We start from the raw sequence: 12,020 nt of genomic DNA on the forward strand, positions 1-12,020 counted from the left end.
GCTTTTTTCCATCTATGATAAAGAAAATCAGACCTCTTTAATAATCACTCCAGCTCTCCTGCTATATGGCTCTGAGTTGGAAAGTGCTACAAAATGATAAAGAGTTGAATGACTGATTATAACTAACTTTCACAACATTCACTCATTCAGTCAACAGTTACTGAAGATTTACTCTGCACCAGTACTATTTCAGGGACTACAGATAGAATGATAACTAAGATACCTATCCCTATCCTGAAAGAGCTTACAGGAAGCTCTTCAGAAAAGGAACATATATCAGATTGTTAAAAATTGTTATATTAGAAGTTTACAGGAGGTTCAATGGGGACACAGAGAATTGTGTTTGGTTCTAATATTCCTGGAAGGGGTGGGACCAACCATACTTGATAAACGCAGTATTATAATTATTTACCACTAGAGATGGTAAAACAAAGTTGGGCAGTGGTTAAAAACAACAACAACAAAAATAAAACCTGCCCTGGTTGGAGTGGCTCAGTTGGTTGGGTGTCATCCTGTGCAACACAGGATTGCTGGTTCAATTCCCGATCCAGGCTCATTCCAGGTAAGAGGTGTTCGGGAGGCAGCCAATTGATGTTTCACTTTCACACTGATGTGTCTCTCTCTCTCTCTCTCTCTCTCTCTCTCTGATTTCCTCTCTCTAAAAGTCAATAAACTATTCTATAAATAAATAAATAAATAAATAAAACCAGATCACCACAGCCAAAATGGTTAGTTGTGACATCTTGTCAATCTTTACTGACTGCCATGGCTGAGCAAATTATCAAAGTATCAACTGTATACACTACTATCAATGTACACATCATATGAACGGACAAAATCAATCTAATTAGAACTTCTCTAGAAATTTCTAGAATGTAACTAAAAGTTGCATTCGGCAAATGAGTTACAAAAGGAATATGAAAGTAAAATCTGCGTAGTTCTTAAAAGGTAAACTAAGCCTCATTATCTTGAGTTAAAAATGAATATAAGCTAAGAAATTAGTTGATATAAAGTTTAGTCAATATTTTACCTAAATTAAAACTTTTAAAGTGGAGGCATATTATGTTGCCTTTTTATTGAAAGAGGAGTCTATAACTCATTATTTCCTAAAGTTAATTAATGCTTTGTCTTTTTAAAAATATATTCATGCTTCTCCTCTTAAACAGAATGAAAAGATATCCTCCACATTAGACTTTAAAACAGGGAGGTACTGAGCTAGAAGAATGTGCCAACTGACAACAGAGGCCCTTTGGTAAGAGTGTGTGCTGAACATCCTTTCTATATCCTTCATCTGTGTAAACATCACCTTTCATCATCCTCCCCGGGCCCATTTCAAGCCCCAGCACAAACCCCTCCTCTTCTGTGAACCCTGGCCTGAGCATCCCTAGGAACTCTACACTCAATAGCACTAACCGTCTGTGCCACTCATTTGGGCTCTCATCATCTAAACATCTTTTTTTGTGTTCGTTTAAGTATTCCCTCAACTACACTGAAAATTCCACAGAAGCCTGTACCAGATTCCAAAGTCCTTGCATCCCAAATATTTTTTTCCTTTTCTAAACTACTTCCAATTTGTTATTTTACTCCTCATAGACCATTTAAACTCCTCTTTGGATCAAGGCTAACTATAAATAAAATAATAAAAGGATCCCCAATAAGGATCAGAACTGTGCCCTACATATGGTGACTGTTAATAAAATATTATTAATTGAATGACTGGTTTAAAAAGTTGCAGTCAAATCCTATTTAAGATTACCTACTCATCTGAAACAAACCCCAAAGTATGCAAGTAAAGAAAAGTCAAGCAGAAGAAGAGCATCCTTGGGCTCAGACCCATGGTGCAAATCCACCTTCAGGTGGCCCTCTGAAGGCCAGAGGCAGTCTTCTTTCATGAATGGGAGGAAGGCAGACAATAACTGGGAATGGAAGCATCACATGCAACTGCACACATTCAGGAAAATATTCCTAATTCGAGACTGAAGTCCTTGCTATGAATCAAAGTTGCATGACATTGAGAACTGACTCATCTGATCTGGATTATTCTAAGCAGTATTATGGAAGATGACCAGAGATAGGTCTAAAGACATGCAGGAATAAATAAAGCCTTTCATTAAACACCTTGAGAAGAACTCAAGTAGGCTATGAGCACAAATGACTTATCAACCTAGACCCGTGGTCGGCAAACTGTGGCTTGCGAGCCACATGCGGCTCTTTGGCCCCTTGAGTGTGGCTCTTCCACAAAATACCACGGCCTGGGCAAGTCTATCTTGAAGAAGTGGCGTTAGAAGAAGTTTAAGTTTAAAAAATTTGGCTCTCCAAAGAAATTTCAATCGTTGTACTGTTGATATTTGGCTCTGCTGACTAATGAATTTGCCGACCACTGACCTAAACCATAATTTAGCTTTGAGATGTAAATCTATGTAAAATCTACCAGCCCCAGGCATAAATATCAGACTTCCACAGAGCCAATTTGGCTTACAGATAGTCAAAAGTTAGGAGTTACCATACCCTGACCTCTTCTCTTGTCACAGATACAATAAGAAGTATCAGCATATATTATGATATACTTTGTCTTTGTAAGTATATATCATAGTATATAGTATATAAATATGAGATACCTATATATTTTACTTAGTGATAGAAATAGTAGCAAATTATATTACTAAGCCAATTCTGTCTCAGAACAGCTCTATGGTAATACTTTTCAAAATAACCCACTCCGTCTAAACCAAACAAAGTTCAATATTTTGGTGTTCAAGGTACATGGCCACCTACTTTTTTCGTCTGCAATAACGCTTTTCAAAGAAAAAACCAACCCTCACTGACATAGACCAAACTTGATGAATTATGTGAGTCAGAGGATACTTTATGATCTTGTGGCATAGTCTGATTAACAGACTTACCTTTAATAAGGAAACAGTTTATTAAGTTTCTTCTTAACATGATGAAATTTCCTGAAATTTAACTATTCAAGAAATATAAATGCTAAATATATAAACATTATTTTCAACCGTCTCACCACTGTCTTTGTCAAATTTACTGACATAAAATTTCTTTCTAAATAAGCTAATCATGTAAGTAATTATTTATTCTATCAGCATTTTGATTAAAAAAAAAAACCCACAAAGAACTGACATTCGAGAGAGGAAATTTAACTGAATAATTTGTAGAACAAGCCTAATTAAATGAAGTCAGAAAATTATGTTTTCTATTCTTCAATGTTAAGCCATTTTCTTTCACAATGGGAATAACAAGCGCCAAACCTAAGTGCTTCAGGAGAAAACATGAAAGAAAAAATGATAAAATTAACAGGTCATGGTTGCCTGTGTTTATCACAGCAGTTCAGGAACATGAAATATTTGTAAAAGAAGACTGGATAAATGGAAACATAATCACTTGGGTCAAGAAGGCTAAGTAAGTACAATCAACTTATGGAAAAATTTCAATTATCCTCTCAGAATTGGTAAACAACCATACTTACCACATATAAATAATAGGAAAGAAATGAAATCTTCTTAAATACTACCTTAATGACATCACTGCCCTGCTGAAAAATTCCTAACTACTCTCAAATGCTTCCAGGATAAAATCCAAATTTTACTGTGCCGCCTATAAAATGTTCCTTAATTTAGCCACTTCCTACGTAGATTAATTTAGAACCACTACTCCTCAGCAGGGCCATGAGCCACTCTATGCTGAATGAACCTAACTGCCCTGTCTCTACTCAAACCCATCCCCTTCCTGGAATGCCCTCCTCACTTCCCATCACTCAAGACCTAACACAAGCCCCCCCCTCCCCGTACCACTAGCCTTATCTGACCACTAAAGCCACAGAGAATGATAAAAATACTTACAACTTCTAATTATATAGCTAACTAATTTAAATATCTATATGTATATAGAGATTCTTTCCTAAGTAGTGTCAGTAACTGGAGACTTTGTCTTTGAGGTCTTTGAATCACCTGCAATCAGAAACACAGGTAGGATGGAAGGAGATTTGACTTGGGGTGGTGAATCCACAATGCCATATACCAATGATGATTATAGAGTTTACCCCTGAAACCTAAATAATCTTGTTAACCAATGTCACCCTAATAAATTCAATAAAAAAAGAAACACAGCTAGAACAGAATAAGAAATTACTTCCCTTCATCTCTTGGTTATTGTAAATAACTCTTGAAGACAATATGCTCTCAATAACAGTTTTTTTCTGACTAGGATAAAATATGATCTTCTGGCTATGCGAGCTTAATCTGCTAATGGAGAATTTTGAACAGTTTCCTTGGGGGATACTTTAGTTATGTGATATTGATAAACACATTTGTTACATGTCAATGAGGTCAGAAGAAGCAGTTTGAAACATCAAAGAAAGTCTGATGCTTTTTTTAGCTGCTAGCTTTTTGCCCACCAATGGCACAAAATTTCTCCCAATCATAAAACTTCAAGCTGTCTATTTGAAATGGGTACATTTACTGATTGTAAATTACATCTCAAAGCTAATCTTTTTAAAAAAATGTAACTCGTAGTTATGACTCCACCTACAACACATACCATATTACAGGATATACATGGTAGGTAAGAAACTAAAAATTAGTTGGCAAAAGACAATTCAGTTTCTTTCTTCTTATGACATCATTCTATTTCTCTGAAGACATTCCCTCAGTTCCCCAGAAGTAAATCACATCCCTTTACCCAGCACTGTACTTTTCTTTCCAAATTGCAGCCACTACCCCACTACCAGTATTACATTTCGGAACCTGGGGTGAGAGCAGCCAGCCCAGTGATCTGCTCAGACAAGATGTATTAAATGTAGAGCTAAGAAACGTTATTTTCAAAAACACCCAGACTGGCTTAAATTTCTCCTTGTTCCTCTACAGCACAATCAGAATTTTTTTTTTTAATTATTTTGGGGGGTTTGGGAGGGGGATAGATCTGTTATGAAATCCCAGAGGGGCCTTCAACAACCCTGGGTTATTCTGATCCCTTGTAATGTCTTCTTCAAAGGCAAGGTATTCAAAACACTGTTTCTCCCTGGCTTCCTCTCTCCTTCACCTTGCTTTGTTCCCAAGGTCTGACTGCATGATGAGCTCCCAGATGGAGTGATAAAGATGTGCCAGTTGCCCAAAGTATGCTATAAAAACATCACTCTTTTCTGATCTCTAATACAACTACAGAATGACCAGTTGCAGTAAAAAAAAAAAATAGTACTGTAGGACAACTTGAGATTTTTCTAATTATCTGAGCTCCACTGAATTTGAGAGAGAGAGAGACAGAGAGAGAGAGAGAGAGAGAGAGAGAGAGAGAGAATGTGTGTGTTTACCTAAATGGCCATGTGCAAGGAGCAAGAGTAGAAATTTAAAGTTTGAACAAAACAAACTGTGCCCTAAATTAGTATCTCATGCCCTAACTGTAAAGTTATATTTTATTCCAAGGCTAATATGGACTACATTTTAGCAGTTTCTCCAAATCAAATAAAAGGTAGCTCAAGGGTCCTAAATTTTTGAAGACCAAATGCTATTACTTATCTCTGTACTATATTCTACTACAATATGTTATATTGCCTACCATTCCATACTTCTTGAGCACCCATGCAGCACTGAACTAAGTAACTGGAACCATGTGAAATGGAATGCCAACTCACTGTGGTTTAGTTGTAAAGTGTGCACTTAAAGTAAAAATTACATATGGTCAGAATTAACTGTGAAAATTCCTAAAATCACTGTCAAATTACCCTTAAACTACTAGGATCTGAGTTCTTGGTAGCTAAAAGCCAGAAAAAAAATACATTCTTTTGTTTCCATTAGCATTTCAGCTGTGGCTTTCCCTTCCCGGGGGCAATGGAAGCCAAGGAGTAACTTCAGAGGGGGTACAATGCGTGAGCTGAGCTTGCCATATGCTAAATGTGTATATGACACAGCTCTACTGTGCACGGAACTGTTTCTGACTTTGGGAAATTTACACTACAAATGTAATTTCACATGAGGTACAGATTACAAAGTACATTTTAACCCACTTCAGCACCCTCAGTTCTGACCACAGATTTGTGTAACTGGTGTGGAAGAAATTAGCCTCCACTTCACAGATGGGAAGAGTGAAGGCCCAGAAAAATGAAGACAAAGTCCAAGATCACACACATGAAGACTCTCAGGGTTTCTGACTCATGATCCTGCATTTTGCAGTATACAGCCTCTCTACATGTACCATACACAGCCTCTCTACATGTACCATGCACCATGAAGGGGGCTTATATAGGCCCAGGAAGCAACACAATATACCTAAAGGTTGTGCACACTGACTGGACACTCTCCCAAGGTAAAGATAAATGCAAAAAGAACAGAAACTCCAAAGTGAAGTCTGGCAGAAGAGGGATCTGGCTTGGAGGAAAGTAAGAGGATATTCCAGGTCACGAGAATGTTCCCACAAAGGCACTGGAGGGAGGGAACAGCAAGCAAACTGGCTTAGTTGGAAGGAAGAATGTATTGGGAAGTACAAGAAAGTAAGACTTTGTATTCCTCCCTTGGGGTCTAATCTTGAAAACGTTACAACACTCCAACACCCCTCTTAGCTGGAACTCATTGAAGAAGAGAATCGAAATTGCAGTGATGGTGGTGAGCAGATGTTTGCCAGCACAATGAAATAGCTGTATCTGTTTTCACATACAAGGTATAACAGCTCATACTGACTCACGGCTGGGTACAAAAAGGAAATGAGCCTTATTATATCTATTATCCTTTGCAGGCTTGACTTCACCCCCAAGGGAAATAAATGCTTATGTATTCACTAACAGGGCTAATGGCAGACATGCCTATTTATTTTATATTTATTTGCAGTGCTCCCAGGAGTTGAAAATTTCCCCGGAAATGAAAGCATATGTAGGAATCAAATCACAAAGCTGCTCTTCTCTTACTGCAAATAATGCATCCAGGACTTTGTTGGCAGGTGTTTTTATTTCAGTGACATTTCCTGAGATATAAGGATAAGGAAGAGGTGGGAAGGGCTGGGGAAGAAGAAATGTCTGGAGGAAGACAATGAAAGGCAGCCACAAACACTGCTTCTGGGTCCAGGGGGCAAGAGAATGCCAGATATTCAAAAGCAGCTGTGTGCCTAGGCAACGAACAAATTAAGGACATAAAATACCTATTGCATTGGTGTTCAGATTCATGATCATGGACGGTTCACTCTGATGCATCTAAAGCCTTCCATCCTTCCTTTTGCTTGAGTACAGAACACATCCAGGCTTCCATAGGCACCTCACACAGTATATGAGGCTCAGATTTGCCACAGGTATGTCCATAAAGAAGGTAAATGAGTTTTTCATTCGCAGTCCCACTTCCCTTTTCTGGAACCTTGTACCTATTTCTGGCCTAGGCGTGAGCTCTTGGGGCAGTGACACAGGTTCCAAGGTGCACTTCTTATCACCACACCATACCACCCTTCCACCTCAATAGATTCTATCTTAACACACTAGCTCAAGAATTTGCAGATAAAACTAGATACACAAGAAGCTTCAAAAGAAAGAAACAGGTTATTTCAAGGAGTCGAGATAGCCTTTGGGGCAAGGGACTTTCCCCATGTCCCCGAAAACCCCTAGAACTTTGGTACCCACCATTTCTACTTACATTCAGGGTGGCTGGCTGAAGAACTCACCTGAGGTTTAAAGATGAGTGTGATGTATTCAGATTACTGAAAACCACATTGCCTGGTCAGGCCTGAGTAAACGGCAAAGGAAAGAATCAGAGATAACTGCCTCACTGCTTCAGAACACTAGTGTCCCTCACACCCCTCCAATCTAAAAACAGTCTTCCGTTCGTTATAAATTAAATCCTCTACACCACGTAAGTGAATCTTTCAGTCAAAGGGCAAGGGGTTACATTAACCCACATCTTCGCTGTTAGAACAAGTGTGAACATTAATATAATTTAACTTTTTACCAGGCTCAGCAACAAGCAGTTGTGCTAACTGTCCCCAAAGAAGGCAGGAGCACCAGCCACGCCCACCAGCTATCAGGTTGAGAGTGTGAGTAGTCACTACAGGCAGGTTCCATCTACTCTTCCGCTAATCACTTTATGGATTTGCTTCCCGCAAATATGATCTCCGTGGAGCTCTCGGGAATGGGGAATCGCCTGGAAAACATCCACTTGCATAGGTCAGAGCCAATTTTAATGCCCACAAAAAGCCTCAGGAGCTGAGCTCATCAACTGGCCACCCTTTTCCTGGTAATTAGGAGAATCACAGAAGCCACAATGCTGAAGGCATCACTTCATACTCCATCTCTCAGACAATGGGAACTTCTCAAAATGAGTGATGAAGCACCAAGGCCACGCTAGAAAGATTGCAGAATTTATGGAAGAAATACAATAAAATAATCTAATCCCAATCCATGCACCCAGTGTCCACCCACAATCAGACTAACCAGTTTAACTCACCATTGTTATTTTTCAATGGGGACAGGGGGAAGTTGGCTGAAAAGAGGAAGAAAAAGAAAAAAAACCTACATACCTGGTATAGAAAGGTGCATGATATACAGCAGTTTCTCAAAATCCAGTCACTCACATAACACCTGCACGGTTTTCTGCCATATCTGCATACCCCCAGGATTATTATTTACTTCATATTTTAAAAAGACACCCTATATCATATTCCATATATACCTTCCAATGAGCACAAAATTTAACTATTGATTTTTAAAAAAACAGTCAATCCATGAAGTGGAAAGAGAACAGGGATGGGACCCAAAACAACAGGGCCATAGTGAGAAGGCACAGATGGTAGAGTCTGGTCACTGCCCGGGAACAGTGGGATAGGACACAGAGCTGCTCCTACGGGCAGCAGTAAGAACTACCCATTGAGAAAGGGGGCTTTTAAGACAAGCCTGGGTTAAATTTCAAGCGCCAACCACAGTACTATCTGGTTGAGTTGAGGCAAGTTACTTAATCACCCTATTCAACAGATAGGCCACAAACCTCCTTTTCCCAGTGGTTATAGAGAGCAAATGAAATAATGTACTAGCGCTTAGCACTTCTACTCAATCCAAGGTATCTATTACAGTTCTTGCTGCTGCTGCTGCTGCTGTTGTTTTAACTCTAAAATGAGGACAGGCAAACAGAGCTTCTCTACGGGATTGTCCTAAACCCATTGTTTTCAGCTAATGTTTATTAAAGAATTTGCTTACCAGGTGCCAGGCATTATGCTAAGCACTGGATGTTAATTCTCATTTGATGCCATCTCTTTTGAGCTTTCCAATAACCCAATAAGGTAAGTATTATTAGTATCCCTATTTTACAGAAGAAAAAAGTGGGACTTGCCCCGGGTCATTCAGTAATAAATCAGTGAGCTGGCTTCCAGTCTAATCTCTGGGGAAGCAATTAAACACTGTGGAGAGCTGTAGGAGTGCAAACTATCTTCAACTCAAATACCCTCAACTTGACTTTCATTACCTCTTAACCACACAATATAACCTTAAAAGGCCAAAATTCTCCACAAAGAGTAACTGAGAAAAAAAAATCAATTGAAACAGACCTTCATATCTATTATAGTATGAAATGAAATGTAATAAATCCTTTCAACTAAAGTTTTCAACATACTAGCCAAAAAAACTCATACTTGGAAGCATTTAAAATTAACCATTTTCAATACTGATGTTCCCAAGAAGGATGAGAGTGTCAATGAATGGATAGCTGCAATTACCCTGTAACATTTTTCTCCATCTAATAATACCTGTAATGTTTATCTTGCATCCCTCCAAAGAAAATTCTGTAGTAGCTATTCAAATATTCTGTACTCCCATATAATTTGTTTATATTCCCTATTCCATTTTATAGAGGCTGTCGTTATGAAGGTTATTATTATTATCAGTTTTTCATGAAATTTGTTTTAGTATCATGAATACCAAGTACAATGGTCTCAATAACAGAAATAGCTCCTCCAACATCCCGTGGGACAAGGAAAGTGGGTAAAAACTCATCAGTTCTTTTCAAGGGACACTTGAGATTTGGAGAACTGCAATTCTGTATATTTGTTAATAAATTGCTGTATTATTTTTCAAATTAGGAAACTCTGCCAAGTGGGAAAAACATAGGTGAGTAATGAATGTTTATCCTTCTCCAATAAAGCTTGTTATTTGAGAAGTGTGATACAATTAAAGTAACCTGCTTTAATTTAAAACTTTCATATAAAACTATTATGATCCCATTTTATTTAATCAAACAGGAATAACATATTTTTATTGAGATGAGGGCAGGAGAAAATGGGCTTAAACTGCCCTGCAAGCAACACCCCCCCACTGCAACATCTACTTCTCTGTTGTCGTAATTATTTACTGCCCCGCAGTTCAAGTTCTATTGGCTCTAATACATGTGCCCGAACTACAGTTGACCCTTGAACAGTATGGGTTTGAATTGTGCATGTCCACTTATACATGGAATTTATTTTCAGTAAATACCTGTGCTGTTTCAATCCACAGTTGGAAGTCTGTAGATGTAGAGGGCCAACTGTATGAATTGATCTTCCCCACTTTATAAAGGGGACTTCAGCACCACTGGATTTTAGTGTGTGTGTGTGTGTGGGTGGGTGGGTGGGTGGGGCGGGGGGGGGGGGGGAGGCCGGGTCCTAGAACCAACCCCAAGATACCAAGAGAAACTAAGTTTTGGGGGAGTCAAAAGTTATGTAGATTCTGACTGCACAGGGTTGATGCACTTAACCCCAGTGTTCAAGGGTCAAATGTATTCCCCTCCCTGAATGTCCAATGCATTTTCAGACCACACCACTGACCAGAGTTTACTTTCTAACTCTCTCCTATAAACCAGCCGCTTCCCCATTCGGCCCAGTCACCACACTTTTAATGACCATGTCCCTCTTTCCCGTGAGGACAGAAGCAGAAGTCTCATTCTCCACTCTAACTCCAGCACTGAGCACAGTTTTCAGAACAGGGCATATGATCAATAAATATTTGCTGAGTGAAGAATGGCTGCTTTTGTTTAGTCTCCACCTTAACTGCCAGTTCCCAGGAGCATTAGACAGATAAAGTTCTGGCTCTCTGGTAGGAATTATGCAAAGCAATGGAGGACTTTTTTTTTTTTTTTTAAGAATTCCTTCCAAGCACATAAAAAACTGCAATTCAACTGAATTTAAAATCCATCTAAGGATAACAGCCCAGGGTAATGGCAGAAAGGAAAGGAGAAAGTGAAGCTGTGCTTTTAATTCAGAAGATTCAGTCTGGATGCCACCTCTGTGGCTTATGGGCTGTGTGCCTTGGGCAATTTAATCCTCATGGGCTGGGTTTTTCATCTCTAAAAATGGGAATCTTAACATACTTATTGTTTAGGGGATTTAAATGCATTGCATATAAAATGCTAGCACACTTTCTGGGCCATAAAATGCACAAATAGGTTGGCTTCCTTGCCTCTCCCAGGGTCCCTTTCCAACCTCTAGTTATTTAATTCAAAGAAATCATGATAATCAAGCTCCCGAAAAAAAGAAAAAGAAAAAAAGTGGGATGTAAAAATTAAGGCCTATTACAGTGCTATTGAGCTAAACATTTGAGATAGAAATTTTAAAGTTTATGAGATTTTTAATGTATTTTAATTGAGAATGATCAAAATAATGAGTCTGAAAAGTAATGACAAGTGAAGAGCATCTGGAAAAGATGTAGAAAAAGACTGCAGCTTTAACTGTAATACTAAACGCCTGTTTTTCTTTTTCCTGTGGAATGCCATTCTTTAATGGTTCTTACTGGGTGCTGGATTGTACTTATTGGACATACACCTTTGAGTAATATCTGTTCAGACTCATTAGAAGACCAAACTGCAGCCTTGGTGATCATTTCCTTGACAAATAACCTCTCAATATCTAATAGATATTTGTGGACAAGACCTAAAATATTTAAAGAATTACACATAATGTCTTTATTAAAAAATGTATTCTTGTAAAGTAGCCACCAAAGGAGCAGATATAATAGAGTGAGATTTAGCCCTAGCCGGCTTGGCTCAGTGGATAGAGCATCAGCCTGCGGACTGAAGGGT

Source organism: Eptesicus fuscus, chromosome 15 (assembly GCF_027574615.1).
Source record: "Eptesicus fuscus isolate TK198812 chromosome 15, DD_ASM_mEF_20220401, whole genome shotgun sequence".
NCBI classification, from domain to species: domain Eukaryota; kingdom Metazoa; phylum Chordata; class Mammalia; order Chiroptera; family Vespertilionidae; genus Eptesicus; species Eptesicus fuscus.